This window comes from Caretta caretta, chromosome 10, assembly GCF_965140235.1.
Source record: "Caretta caretta isolate rCarCar2 chromosome 10, rCarCar1.hap1, whole genome shotgun sequence".
Classification (NCBI taxonomy): Eukaryota; Metazoa; Chordata; order Testudines; family Cheloniidae; genus Caretta; species Caretta caretta.
In genome coordinates this window covers 58,877,173-58,892,447 of record NC_134215.1, presented here as the reverse complement: position 1 = coordinate 58,892,447, position 15,275 = coordinate 58,877,173, and the positions used below count along the sequence as shown (strand labels likewise).

Here is a 15,275-nt window from a genome sequence, read left to right as displayed (position 1 = left end):
GCATTCCTGAATAGGGATGGACCCAAGAATGTGGTTAAGTGCTTTTCTGAATTGGGGCCTGTGTGATTTGCCCAAGGTGGTACAGCAAGTCTATGGCAGAACTGGGAAAAGAACTTGGAATTCCTGACCAGGCCAGCAAAATGACCAATAGGCCATTGTCTGAGACTAAAGGGAATGGACTTGTCTTAGATATTTTCTTAGGTTTGGGCATTTTTGCACAGCTGTTAAGTATTTCAGTACACATACACAAGTTTTTCAAAGTAGCAGTAGAGCCGCTCACCTGCAAAGTGTTCTTTCTGCATGTGGGAATCCACGTGGACTAGAGACTGAAGTCTCTGTGGTAATAGGGCCTTGCCCTTCGCTTACTCTGAATCTGGTTAATGTTTGCTCAGTCAGCTGGGAATGGAAAGTATCATGTTAGTATCATATTGACAATCTTTCTTCTGTGGATGCTATTTATTGAAGCATTAAAACAGTTTGGTAGAGTTGGGTTTTGTGACTTCTTCTTAAAGTAGAAAGGTTTCAGAGTAGCAGTCGTGTTAGTCTGTATTCGCAAAAAGAAAAGGAGTACTTGTGGCACCTTAGAGACTAACAAATTTATTTGAGCACAAGCTTTCGTCGGTGAGCTGTAGCTCACGAAAGCTTATGCACCAATAAATTTGTTGGTCTCTAAGTTGCCACAAGTACTCCTGTTCTTTTAAAGTAGAAACACATTGTTACTGTTGGTCCACTTTGTTACTATGCTGATATCATTTTCCTCCTTAAATGAAAACCACAAAAAAGACAGTAGTGCTGTAAAATAATCACAATTTTGCAGCTTAACTTTTAGCAAAAGGAATTTTTCAATGGTGACAGTTCTGGAAAGATTTTAACTTTTAAATACTTACAACAAATAATAAGTAAAACTTCGTGATTAATGTTTCCAGAAGGGACTACTAACATTATCTGTACATCTGTTCATGATATAATCTCCAAATGAAAAACATTCATTTGAAGGAAAAAAAAGACAAATATTACCCAGTGTCTCAGTGCAGACTTCACTCTGTGTGGACATCTTTGGTAAGAGTTAACCAACAATTTTTTCATGTGATCACTATTTAGCCAAACCTCAACAGTACTCCTGAGGTTGCTTAAATGTCATTGACTGCCTCTCATTTCATTTGCTGAAAATTGTGGTCATTTTAAATTATGCTACATGAAAGAGCTTTCAATTGCATTAAATAAAATTGGCCATCATATTTGATGAAAATACTCAAAGATAAATCAGCCATAAATGCTGTGAAACAGCATATTTTAAGTCTCATTGATTTAAATATTAGGAGATTGTATAGTTTGTGTTTGTGACTGTATAAGTAATTTACAGTAGTCTCGCCATATCTTGTGATACATTCAGGAAGACAGAATATGAACTTCTAATAAATTTGTGTTTACTCACAAAATAATGACCTATGTTGGTCAGCAGCAATTTGCCAGTGTAAGGCAGAGTCTGCTGAAATTAATACAAGTTAACAAAGTGCAGAGAAATCCATTGGACTCAGTCTAGGTAACTTGGACCTGAGTCTTAAATTAATTTTACTCTGTCTGTGAAAGTTGGTGAGATTCATGTCGTCAGTGCTAAAAGTCACCTTTTTCTTCAGATGTGTAATATTTTCTGCTGGCATTAAACTTATACAAATTGGGGTCATGCTAAACATTTTCTTATGATATGCAAATTGATATTGACTGATACCATTTATAACTCTTTAGTTTTTCATTGCATGGTCATTTTGATCATTGGTGAGTGCTATTTGCTCATCAGCCACTGATTCCCTATTGTCTTGCATCAGCTGGCACAAAAAATCAGTGACCATATAATGGAGTTACAGCCAACATCATTTATGGATTGCCTTTGATTTTGACAGAACGTCCTTTGATTGATGTTTGCTTACTGCCGGAATATTCAGATTCTAATAACAACTCCACTGCCATTCAGATGTAAGAATGAAAGTGACAACCTAAGGTGCCAAACATGAGGAATTGAATGTGGGATACACAGGGCTAGGTGTTCCTTGCAAATTTAACACGTGCATGTGATGGAGCTAAAAATGTTATCATAAAAGGTGTCTAGTGTCAACTATTACAAAAACAGATAGTTAATCAAAGTGACAGGAGAGAGAACAACAGGAAAAACAGGGCAATCAGCGATCTCAATAGACCTGCTCACATGCTGAAAGTTAATCACATGTGCTTTGCTAGATTAGGGTCTTGCAGCAGGGTAATCTGTGTATGTGTTAGAAACATTTGAGGTCAGGCAAGCCTTCTTTAATATACAAACATTGCTTGTGAACTGAAAGAATTTCAAGAACTGATCTGGCAACACCATTTTTCTGGCCTGTGTGGACAAGTCAGGACTCGACCATTCTTGATCCTAAAATCCAGAAAACTCTGTGCACCAGGTCCAGCATCAACCAGCACAGCTATGCAGTCTAAAAGAGCTTTCAAGATGAGGACCTTTCTGTAGTGACGGGACCTAAAATACTTGACACACTTTAGTCAGCAAATACCTCGTTTTGCCAACTGTTTATTTAACACGTGACTTAAGGTTCTGTATCTGGAACCTCAGAGACAGAGTAACACTGATGGTTGCCTCAGAATAGTCTTTGTGGTCATCATCTTGTCAGAGAGAAGGTAACTACGATAGCAATTTAATGTAAGTAGAGGGTTCAGGAAGCAGAATGCTCCAAAAGTGTTCCACCTCTTACCATGCTACCTGCATATTCAGTCTGCTAAGGGTGGGTAACATCATGTTAATTGAAGGTTTCCTTTATATGGCATGTACAGTATACCTGTAAAGTGTATTGTCTGATTTATGAGAGTAGCACTGAGGGAACTACAATATATAAAGTAGTCACCAGATATTGTTACAGACTAAGGGCAAAATTCTGTACTCAGATCCTTATAACTGATCTAGAATTTGATATTCTGCTCTTTTTAGATGCATGGAAGTCCTAGTGGGAATTCTGAGGGAGTTCCATACATACAGAACGTTGAAACTGAAATCCACAGTACAGAGATGAGAAAATAATTTTGCCCAGGGTGGCTATTTAGGGGAGGATACGAGGTACAATATGAACCATAGCAAGTATTCTCTGTGCCACAATGTGATATTTACTTGTACTACGTATCCTTGGTATTCCCTATACTGAAAATGCAAAATACCATGGTACATTTAACTACGGCTGATGGTGAATGACTTATTCTTAATGGTATGCACTGTAAGGAAACAACTATATTATTTGGTTTCTTTAGTGATCCTAAAGAGTCAGGAAACACAAACCGCACAAAGCCTCATGTACACCTGAGAAGGACAGGTGGAAAGGTGAAGTAGTTGTGCAGTTTGACAAAGTGGGAATAGTTCTCATCCTACCAGGTTACTCTGTCTCCCTTTGCCCCACTCCGCACATGCTGTGGCTTCGTGTGGCTCCTGGAAGCAGCGGCATGTCTCCACTCCAGCTCCTATGCGTAGGGGCAGCTGGGGGGCTCCGCACACCACCCCCGCCCCAAGCGCCAGCCCCGCAGCTCCCATTGGCTGGGAACTTGTGCCCCAATCTCTTGCCCCAGCCCTAATCCCCCTCCCACCCTCCGAATCCCTTGGTCCCAGCCTGGAGCACCCTGCTGCACCCCAAACCCTTCATCTCCAGCCCCACCCCAGAGCCTGCACCACCAGTCAGAGCCCTCACCCCCCCAAACCTCCTGCCCCAGTCCAGAGCCCCCTCTCACACCCTGAACTCCTCATTTCTGGCCGTACCACAGAACCTGCACCCCCTCCCGCACCCCAGCTCCCAATTTTGTGAGCATTCATGGCCCGCCATACAATTTTCATACCCAGATGTGGCCCTTGGGCCAAAAAGTTTGCCCACCCCTTGTTTAAACACTGATTTCAGCTTTACATAAAATTAATGCTTATTTCTCACATTTTGAATCATAATCTGGGAGCTAGACTAGAACACAGATGTCCTTTTTGGCAAATATAGTTTATATACTTGTATATGATATTTTTGCTCTATCACCTTTAGGACTGTGTTGAACAAAAGCTTGGGTTGTGCAGATTTATGGAGTAAATCTCTGAAATACATATTCTTCTGGCCTGTGTTGATGAATCAGTTGTCTCATTGATCATATGGAAGGGGGTAGTTTACAAGGTAGTTGTAAGTGCATTAAGAGAGCTGCATGCTGTCCATGCATATAGGAAACCTCTCAAGTAGAAATACACAGTGTTTCTGTAAATGATGATTGTTTACATCATTTGCTGCAGACTTTAAATTATGGTGATTATAAGAATCTCTACTGATCTACTTTTATCCATTGTCTGATGATGTGGCCTCATCATCGTTGCTCATACTCTCACTGGTGCCTTTCAGATAATGTTAAAACACCTCAACAAAGGTGCCAAGGTTTGTAAATCTCCACTCTCTCTCTCTTTTATGAGGGAGCATGCCCTCCTCCCCAAAATCCTATCAGAAGAAGAAAACAATAGTAACCTACACCTTGGTTACTGGCACACTCAGTGCAAACACATTACTGGCATTTTATGTTTTGTCACTCCATTGCATTCATCCCTTTCTTCCGTTATTTAGTAGGGGCTCGTCCGCAAACTGAGTGCCTAATTGTAGTATGGAACGTTTGCATGCTGTGGTCCTTTTCTGTCCTTTCAGTTGTCACAAGTAATGGGGGCCCTTATGGCTCCCTTTTACTGTGTAATTGGAATATTTTGACACATTATTTTCTCCCGGAGTGAACCCTGGCAAAGAGGCATATGAGACAAATGTGACCTTTTCATTACAGAAGTGGTGGCCGTCTCCAGCAGAGTTCAGGTTCCCATTCTAAATCCATCTCTGAAACCAGTTTACCATCTTAAGTGTAGGCAAAATGCCCTTTAAGACTTGCAAGATTAGCAAGCAACCACTGAGCTTCAGATGTTTATTCAGGCTACAATTCTCAGCCAAGAATGTATAGCTTGTGCTAGGATTCTTTGCACTCCTGGTTCTAGGATTTACCATTGCTACTTTGGCTCAGAACGTTGGAAGGAGAGGAAGAAAATCTATGACCAATATGTAAGATACATGTTTGGCTCTAGGGATCTAGTATTAGTATTTCACTAATGGGCTCGAGGCATGCAGACAGTGTTCTTGTAAGAAACACTGAACCTGTTAAGGGTTCTGAGGTTTACTCCCATTGGACTTGCTCAAAACTATTTAATGGGGCAGGAATATTTCTGCTGAATAAGTCAAAAGGGTGATTGTGATGGTTCTTTGAGCATCCAAGACTGAGTCACCTTGTTATGTCCTGCCTCTGGAAAAAAAAGGGGGGGATCTTTCTTAGGGTAGCTCCCTGTCACCACCAGCCTTTGAGCCACTCAAACACTCTCCTCTGGGCTATGCCAGCCTTAACTTCGCCTTGCAGGTTAACAATAGGTGCACCTCAGTTGCCGATTCCCTTTGAATTGTCCCCCTGTGATATTCAGCCCCTGATGCTGGCTACTCATAGAAATCCCAGATTCCCTGCACCCAGAGGTGTAGTTTTCCCCAGTTTTCCCTTAAACCACCATTCCTGTAAACCATAGAACACTTGTGAGCACTTGTAATAAAACAAAAGTAGGTTTATGTAAAAAATACTTAAGATGTAACTAGAAACGAGAAAGAGTAGTGGAAACAAATAATTACAACACAAAACATATCATAAACCACAAACCTGAGTCCATGCTTATCATTAGTTACCTTTCCTATGTAATAAAATAGATTTCTGTCACAAAGTTCACTCCACTGCAGAGCTCGCTGGTATCTCAAGAAGCAGAATCCAAATATTCATGAAAGTATCCCCTGCTCCACCAAGGGTTTCCTCAGTGAATGTCTGCAGAGTGCTTCTCCTTCCTCTGTGTTACCCTGAAAACTGCATTTTGTTTCTATTCACAGACAGAACAAACCCCTGTCATGCTGAAAAGTTTCTTTTTACCTTTAAGTAGTTTTGATTATTTGTCTTTGTCACTGATGGTTTCCCATTAAAAGTCTTAGTATAGCGAAAAGCTAAACAATTAAGCCTTGCATTGGAGCACCAGCCAGCCAGAGCAGGGTGATAACTCCCCCTTGCCCAAATGGACCATCAACAAGACGTATTATCTCCTGGTGACTAATTTCTACTCGAATCCATAAGCAAACTTTCAATATACATTGTCCCTTAGATATTACCTGTGCATACATCTCGCAATGGTTATGAATCTTGATAAATTACGAGCTCTCTGCAGATACAAGATATTACTCCATAAAGAGTAACACATGTGGTAAGATGTGTCTGGTGTAATGAGTTTGGCTATGTCTACACTGCACATCTCTTGTGGCAGCATGTATGGTATGCATAGCAGCATGCAGCAGTGACAAATGGGCTGTGTCCGTTCTGCAGTGTGTAGCAAGGAAAGGATCCAACAGCAAGGAGGCAGTGGCATACTAAAATAGCAGTGTAGACGGTCAAGGCACTTCTTGGGTGAGTAGCAAGCCCGGTAGGGTACATACCTATATACATACCCACAGGATTCAGGAGTGTCTTTGCTCAACTTGCCTAAGGAATGCCTCATAGTCTACACTGCTATTTATATTCATGCTGGGGGTAGCATGTAGTGTATGTATTCCACTCGCTGCTGAAAGGAGTGTGCAGTGCATACCTTTTGTCAGGTCTGAGGTGAGATTTGTTTGCAGAGAGATGGGGATCCTTTTTTGAGGGGTCACTCTGTCAGTGATGAAGCCCATTTTGTGGCCTCCCACAAATACTTCTGTTGCCCAGCTGGAAGAAATATCTTGGCTATATTATTGGAGATTGATGACGCATAGCTTTTTCCAACTTAGTATTCAGGAAATATTTATAAACATGAAGTAGAGTCATGAAGTAGAGTCAATAAAAAGCAATTAGATCTCTTAAAATTGGAACTTCTTCTCAAATGGGTTAAAGTGACACTAGCTAGATATTTCTAAAATTATAGCCTTGAAAGAATCATTCTTAGCTGGCAAAACTTGTTGTCTCTAACGCACAATAATTAACATTTCTCAATTTATTGTAAAAATATTTTTAACTGACATAGAATTTGTTAGAAATTTGTTTTAGAAGGAAATTTAGCCAGATCTTTAAGGCACTGAGAATAAAGTGCATTTGCTGTAATTGCACAGATGAAAAACTGATCGAGACAGTCTTACTGACTCTGTAAATCAGGGGAAATAAGATTTGGGGGTGGGGGAGGAAAAACATTTCTGCCTAAAATGAGCTCATTAAGACAAAAACCTACAGCCCTACTCCTCCTGTCCAGAAAGTTCCATCCAACAGGAAACTATGTCTAGCCTGAGGAAATACATTAAAATAGCCTTTGACCATGTCAGCCTGTGAGACATCATTGTGATACCTCTACTGGAGGAGAATAGGGGACACTTGTTTGCCAGGGAGATTAAGATAAAGACTTCAGGGTGCCTATATAAGGGAATGTATTTGGATGCAAGAAGACCTGTGTGTTCATAAAATCCTCACCTGTCCCTTGTGGAGTTTAAACTCTGCACTAGAACGCAGTCAGTCTGGAAGCTGTGTTCGTTTGAGACACTTCAGCCGACAGAGCTCAGGGTATTATTAGAGGATGACAGAGACGGAGTGGTCTAATAAGTGTTGTGAGTGGTTGTGTGACTGTGGAACAAATTTTACTGCAGATAAGGCTTAGCCTTAACTTTATACTCCTTATGGCATGTCGCAAGACACATCTCAGGAATATCTGAATACCATAAAATGCACTGACAGCAGTTTGCACCTGCAAGATTGTGCCTGTGACTACTTGCAAGTGCAAACTCCGAGATCACTTCTGAAAGCTCCGGTCTGATATGTGCAGTCACGTTTGGCAAAAAGATAACCAAAGGCAAAGGGTTAGGGGAAAGTAACTGATTTGTTAATCAGATTTGTCTCCGATTTGTTAATGGGTCATAATACCAAGGCTATACTGGAATATTGTTTGTGCTACAGAAGAGCATAACAAAGAGCAATGGAATGGAAATTAAGAAAAGGCAAATTTTGAGTGAAGATATATAAACATTTTCTTGCAAATGAGATGTATTGGGCTGTGGAATAGGCTCCTCAGAAAGTAATGGAAGCTCCTTTGCTTGAGATTTTTAAAATGAGATTAGACAAAATACTAGAAAATGCCCTGTATGGAACAATGCTAGACTGACCCCTAAGAGATGGATTTTGATGATCTAATAGGCCTCTCAGTTCTTTCCTCTGTGGTTCTAAGAATTCCTATTCCTCAGTGGGGCAGGTTGGGTTACCAATCCATCAGGGCAGCAGAGAGGCAAATAGTGAAATCTTTTTAAAACCATTATCTTTTTTCCATTGTATTATTATTTATTATTGGTATTACTCTAGCGCCACGAACCCAGTCATGGACCAGGATCCCACTGTGCCTTTGAATATATTATGTATATTATTTTTTTATTATTATATATTAAATCACACTTAGATTTTCAGGACTGTCTTTCAATATGTTTGGAAAGTGCCCAGCACACTTTGAAACCTAATTCAGTCAAAAATTATGTTACAAATAATTTCTATTAATGAAAGCCAATCTCATGTACAACCTGGGGAAGGTGCAACCTCAGCTGACGTGGCAGAATTATAGTCTGGTTGTCTTAGAATTGTTTGTCTGTGAATCAGAGAGCACAGAACTAGGCATCTTTGAAGCAGGATCTGAGTAAGTATTTCACAATCCTGCCTGCGTCACCCCTGCGATTCCAGTCCTGGACATTGAGTATAGATGGGGAAACCTGATTCCGCGCTTACATGCTGTACTTTAGTTCTATACCAGTGTAACTTAAAGAGCAAAAGTGGTTGTTATAAGTGGAGATGGAAGGCCAAAATCTGCTCTTGTTAAAATCTGTATAAATCCAGAGCATCTCCCCTGACTTTGGCTGAGTTACTCAAGGTTTAAAGTCGTGTAAATGAGAGCAGAATTTGGCCTGGAGTTTGACACACTGGAATGTAATTCTGTGATGCGGACTAATGACCAGTAAGGGTTAGGAGGGAACTACCAAATGCACTTTCACTTGTTACCTTATTTAAATTTCAACCCAGGCCTCTGGAGGTGAAAGGCTAGCATGTTATCCAGGGCCTTACAAAATGTGTTTCAACACACAAACCTGCAATATCTCTGAAATCTATGCTGGTTCTTTCTGCTGCTGTGTGTAATTTCAGAATACAGTGTTACCATTAAAGAAAAACAACAACCGTTTGCTCTTTCATCTGCACACTCTACTGCACCAATTGGGGGAATCATTCCCCATGCTCCCCTAAAATCTGTGATCTTTGGCCCTCGCTGTAAATTGATTCCTTGCTCTGCCAGTCAGACATGTGAACAGGGTAAAATCCATGTTATTTTAAACCCTGGCATTAACTCTCTCTACCATTCTACCCTCTTATGTTCTGACTTTATTTTATTGCGTTATTTATCTGGAAGAATATATCAGAGCACAATGCAAGTTTAGCCTGTTAAAAAACTTCCAATTAAAAATAAATCCCTGAAGTTTGCTTTGACTTCTGCAGGAGAATTGATGTTGGGAAAAGCAAGTCCAATTAGTCATGAGCAAGTGAGTGCCTCATTACTGTGAAAATTGCTTTAGTACTATTTAGCCCATGTCTACTTTACAGGATCCTTTCCATGCATAAATACAAATGTGTAAAATGTCCAATATCTTGTTTAAGTTTATTGTGAACTGCTTATCTGAAACCCACAAAATACTGTTCTGCTTGAGTGCAATGTAATTAAATAAACCACAACAGTTTTCTTTTTTCCACTTCTCCCCCTCACCCCCCATTTTTACAGCAAGAATAGTAATGTATTTTGTATACATAATGCCTTCCTTCTTACGTGTATTCAGTATGAGTCGCTTTGGCAACCACTGAAATTAAGGAATGTCTTGGTTACAACACAGTAACTATTCTACATAAGGGTTTAGGATGGGAAGGGAAGATAAAAAACTGTTTGAAAACTACAGGAAATTTGAGGTAGCGATACTGTAATTCCAAATTGCAACCTTGATAATACCCTGGCTTTAACCAAATAGAAGAAAGTGACATGATTTTTGACTGCAAGTGGTCAGGACCTTGGTATTGTATCTCAGGATAGCAGTACCAACCGAACAGTGCCCCAGTACCACGGTGGGACATTGTTTCAGTGATGACTCATCGGTAAGATGGAATTTTAAAGTTAAACTGATGATTAATAGGGTTAGTTTTGACAGCTTGATAATGTGCTTGTTTGCGTAAAGAGCACAAAGCAAAGATAGTCACTGTATTCTTTGCCAAAATCCTTATTCATGCCACCAGTCACCCTAAAGTCAATAGGACTCCTCACAGGAGTAAAATTTTGAGGATTGGCAAAATTACTTCTCCATGCTGCTATGTAGCTGCCTGGCATATTGTCAGGCTAGTAGCATCAGATATAACATAATATTGCGTGTTGAGTGTGTATACTGAAAGTGGGGTAAAATTATATTTCAATTTTCCTTTGAGAAAAATGTTGGTAATACAAGGCCTGTCAAGACCCTTTCCCGTGTCTGATAGCTTTATCACAGCCCCAGCTCCAAAGGTTAAATGTTTTGGATTACACAGAATGTACATTATATAGGGGACTTACAATAAATCAACAAGGCAGGTATGTTAAACACAGAAAAATATCTACAGCTGTTCTCTTACTCATCCTGCTTGTTATTTAACTCCGTCTCTACCCAAAGGAATATTTTTAGTTGTACTGTCAACAGTTTCAAAACAAAGAAGCAACTACAACTGGCAAATGAGGAACCCAGCTGGTGCTGTGTTTAGGCTCCCAATGAATATACTCTAATCCTGACACCTGCAAGCTATTTAATCAGGATTTACAATTGAACATGAAGGATGAGGGGTCCAGAGGGCTGTGTTCTTGGTGTTTTGATTGCAAATGATGGAGAAAAACTTTGTTATCGGATGTTGTAGTTATTTGAAGTTTGGTGCCCTCTAACCCACAGGGGACCTAGAATCATTTATCACTTCACAGCAAAAGCCAAAAAAAAAAAAAAAAGAACCCACCATGGCTTACACACTTGCAGTCTCCTTTAGCTTTTCCTGTATTCCAGTGTAAACAAGACTTGGATTTATGAACAATGAAAATCAATTGCCAGCAGGCCTATGGAAGGGCCAGATTGTATGGGAAAGTATGCATGCTCTATCCTGTTTCAGACTGAAAAAGATCACTTTAAATGCCTCAGAGCTGGTAACACATGCATAATGATGAGATGTGCCTAAAGATACGCAGAAAGAATGTGGTTATAATGCAAAGACACAAGAGCAGAATAAGTAAGCGAATTTAGGGAAAAAAAAGTCCAGCTTCTTTCACAGCTTATTCCTTGAATCTTAAAGTGACATTGTCAAAGTTGAATGCCCCCAACATACAGCCTGCCTTAGATAGAAATGTCATATTTATACTCATTGCCCTCTTATTCCTTTTAAATTCCATCTTTTGTCCTAAACAAAGGATGTAACATGAGTCAATTTTAATCAATCTCATAACAAACCCAAGACACTCAATTATTTTGCGAGACTTTTTGTTTATCTTGTTTATTTACTGAGGGATTTTTAAGTGCCCCTGGCTGGGTGCATGACAAATTAAATACCGTAATTTGGCCTGGGTGTGGGTGTGGGTGTGTGCGTGCACAGGGGGCGGGAGGGTTTGCATGCCATCCTTTCCCTCTGCTGTGCCTGTCGAGCTCCATAACTACAAATAAGCAGAGTGTGATGTTACTGACACCCTCTCTGAAGTTGTTAGGTAACAGTGATGTGCCCTTAGGGTCTGTTCTGATGATTCTAAGTTATTTTTCATTGGCTGAGTGTATTGTGTAACTCCATAGCCTGCTGAACTTTGTGTGGGTGGAGTTGTGGAATAAGCCAGATGCTGTCTCTAACTTGATTATGTTGTTGAATTTAGTTCTTAATAAAGTAATTGTTGTTTTTCAAGGCAGACGAGTGGTGAGGGGTAGCTGAGATGGCTCTAAGCTACCTTTTATGCCTCCCCTGATCAGCTGAGGGCTGAGAGTGGGGGCAAACCATCCTCTAGAACCAGTTAGAGCAGCCACAGGGCTGCTCAAATTTGTGCTGGCTAGAATGATCCTCTAGGGACTGTTCTGCAGGCCAAACAGCATCATCCCTTCCATGGCCCTTCCCCTACCAGCTGGCTCTCGCATGCCCCTTGTGTTGGTGGTGGGGAAGCCAAGAATTCACCTCATGATGGTGGGATGCTCTTCAGCCCCACTGGGGCTGGTTTAATGTTTCTGTGCACCATACCATGTTGGCTGTGCAAAAGGACCTAATCAAGGCACAATCTGAGCTTCAACTCATATCACCTTCACCAAATATTTGAGAAGCATGCAAGCACTGCACCCCTAGCCGACCAGTAAAAATGAGCCATTCCCCTGCTCTACTTCTTTCTGGAGGGATTTGAGAAGAGATTTTAAAAAGTGTATTCACATTTATTACAAGATAGGCTTGTTTTGATTTATTTTTTAAATAATGTTTTTAAAAGCCCGGTTAGCCCCACTTTTTCCTGCCTCCACGTACTGTATCAGAGACATCTTCCTTGCCTGCTGGCTGGTGTCTCCTGCACAGTGTCCATGTCATAGCTCTTCCATTGCTTGCAGAATGTCAGAATGAACTATTCCTTTGATGAGGAATTATTAGTGCTACTCCTTTGCTCCCCAGACTCTTCCTCAGCTTCCTTTGCCTGCTATCAGCAGTACTGGGTCAGACTTTTCCATTTCCATGCTCCTACACTTCTTTGAGCAGGGGCCATAAGACATCTCACTTAGTCTATCACAAGTGCTTTCCCTCCTTCCAGCTCCTTCTGTCATTCAGACACTAGCACCTGATCCATCAGTAATCACCTGTAAGCTCCTTTCCGGTGAATGCTCTCCTTAAGGTAACTTTTCCTCTGTTTTTCAAGAAATGCCAATACTTCAGATCAGAACCCACCTCTTCTGTCAAGGAATTTTGATCTCTTTTAAGTTCCACACCAACTTAAGGATTCTTTCTGGATGATTCCTATTACAATTCCTCTGATATCCTTCAATAGCCTGTTATGTGACATAACCTCCCCTTGTTTGGGTCAGCATATCTACTTCCTCTGATGAATTCATTGCATACACTCACTTGATTTGTCTTTGCTTTCCCTGATGAGTCTTCTATTTTAATCTCTACCCAGTTCCATTTCCACCAGATTAATAAAATACTGTCAGTTTGAAAGCAACTTTTTCATGTGGAGTTGCAAATATCAGTGTCACCATGGACACAGGAAATGATGATTGGCTCTGCATCTGACCCAGGATATGGAGGTGTAATAAAGGCTGAAGATTATTGCCACAAAAACAGGTACTCCAGTCCTGCTACCTTTACATAAATATTCCCATTGACTAAATAGTCAAACTGGTAAATTCAGTAAGACTATATGTGTGAAAAGAATTGCAGAAGGGGCACTTATATACAAGTATCTTTCAATGCCTCTTTGTGTAAAACTGAATTCTATGAGGTCTAGAGCAAGGCTTAATCTTGCCGTTTTTAGGGCATCCAAGGTTCAAACTGAAGTGCACAAAAATGCAAGATTGGGTTCCTAGTCATGATAATTGTTCAGGAAAGAAAATGCTCCTCAGGATGTGATGCTGTGAAGAACATTTTTGATGTTTAGAATTCAGAGTACATTGATTTAAACTGGTGCGGCTCTTGATAAGCCCTCAGTGACACATCTTGTTCCAGGAGATGACACCACAGTTGATAAAGTTACAAATTAGACTTTCCATTATATCTAAGAAAAGCATGATACAGGCCTTAATGCAGTTAGTCCTTATCAGATTGCTGCACTCCATCATAAATGCAAACAGAGGCTACATGTGGACACACACAAGATTAAGCATTAGGGATGGTCATCAGCACTGAGTTGTAGTAAGTCTCCAGCCCCTCAAAGGCTCACTTCCTTATTTGCAAGTGTTCAGGGAAAAAGGGAGGCAGAGAGTGGGTGTGTCCAAAGAGGCTTGTTTGAGTGTGATACTCTTGCTAATGCTGTGCATGCTTAGCTATGCTTTGGCTTCTTAGGCCACATTCCTATAGATAGGCAGGACTAACTTGTCATCAGCACAGCAGTGAACGTGTTGAGAAGTCTAAATGCCTTTGGAGGCAATTGGAGTAAAGTATAGGGTGACCAGATAGCAAGTGTGAAAAATCAGGACACTTTTTGGGGGGGTGTTGGGAGGGCTATAGTTGCGTACATAAAACAAAGCCCCTAATATCGGGTCAATACCAGTATTATCAGGATGTCTGGTCCCCTTAGTAAAGTACAACCTTTCTGATCCTTAGTTTAAAACATTCCTGCGACTGCATTCTTTTTGGAGAGCAGAAATGAACCTTAGTGCCTAGAGCGCAACTCCTTGGAAGGGTGTTTAACAAGTCTCACTATGCAGAAAACCAAAATATCAATTTGATTCCAGTGTACACTAAGGAAATGCATGAAACTGGAATGGAGGTAAAAGTTAGGAGGGAGGTGGACTTTAATGTCTGGATAAATGTGCAAAAAGAAAAGGAGTACTTGTGGCACCTTAGAGACTAACCAATTTATTTGAGCATAAGCTTTCGTGAGCTACAGCTCACTTCATCGGATGCATAGATGTGCCTACATAAATGTGAACAAAGTTTAACCATCTCAACCGCAAAAGATGAAAAAAAATGGTCCTCTCTAATTTTATTCATAGACTACTCTTGGTCAAAAGCATCCATAAAAATGCCATAAATGAAACAAACAGGGATTCTTCAAGTGTAAAACAGATACAGTCACATTTCAGAAGTTCAGCGCTTCTGGTAGATAAGAATAATAAATAATGTACAATCTCTGCTGGGAAATGGGAATTTCCTTACTTCAGAGTTCTGCCTTAGTAATGACAGGTTTCAGAGTAACAGCCGTGTGAGTCTGTATTCGCAAAAAGAAAAGGAGGACTTGTGGCACCTTAGAGACTAACCAATTTATTTGAGCATGAGCTTTCGTGAGCTACAGCTCACTTCATTGGATGCATACTGTGGAAAGTGTAGAAGACATGCATCCGATGAAGTGAGCTGTAGCTCACGAAAGCTCATGCTCAAATAAATTGGTTAGTCTCGAAGGTGCCACAAGTACTCCTTTTCTTTTTGCCTTAGTAATGATTATTCAGATA

General features: G+C 40.5%; 1 long non-coding RNA gene across 1 annotated transcript in view; it reads right to left on the bottom strand.

The window, feature by feature from the left end:
- Positions 1-381: 381 nt before the first annotated feature.
- Positions 382-15,275, bottom strand: part of LOC142073493 (uncharacterized) — a 31,197-nt gene continuing 16,303 nt past the window's right edge. The window contains exon 3 of the long non-coding RNA XR_012670379.1: positions 382-396. This is a non-coding gene — a long non-coding RNA (uncharacterized LOC142073493). The remainder of the gene's footprint in view (positions 397-15,275) is intronic.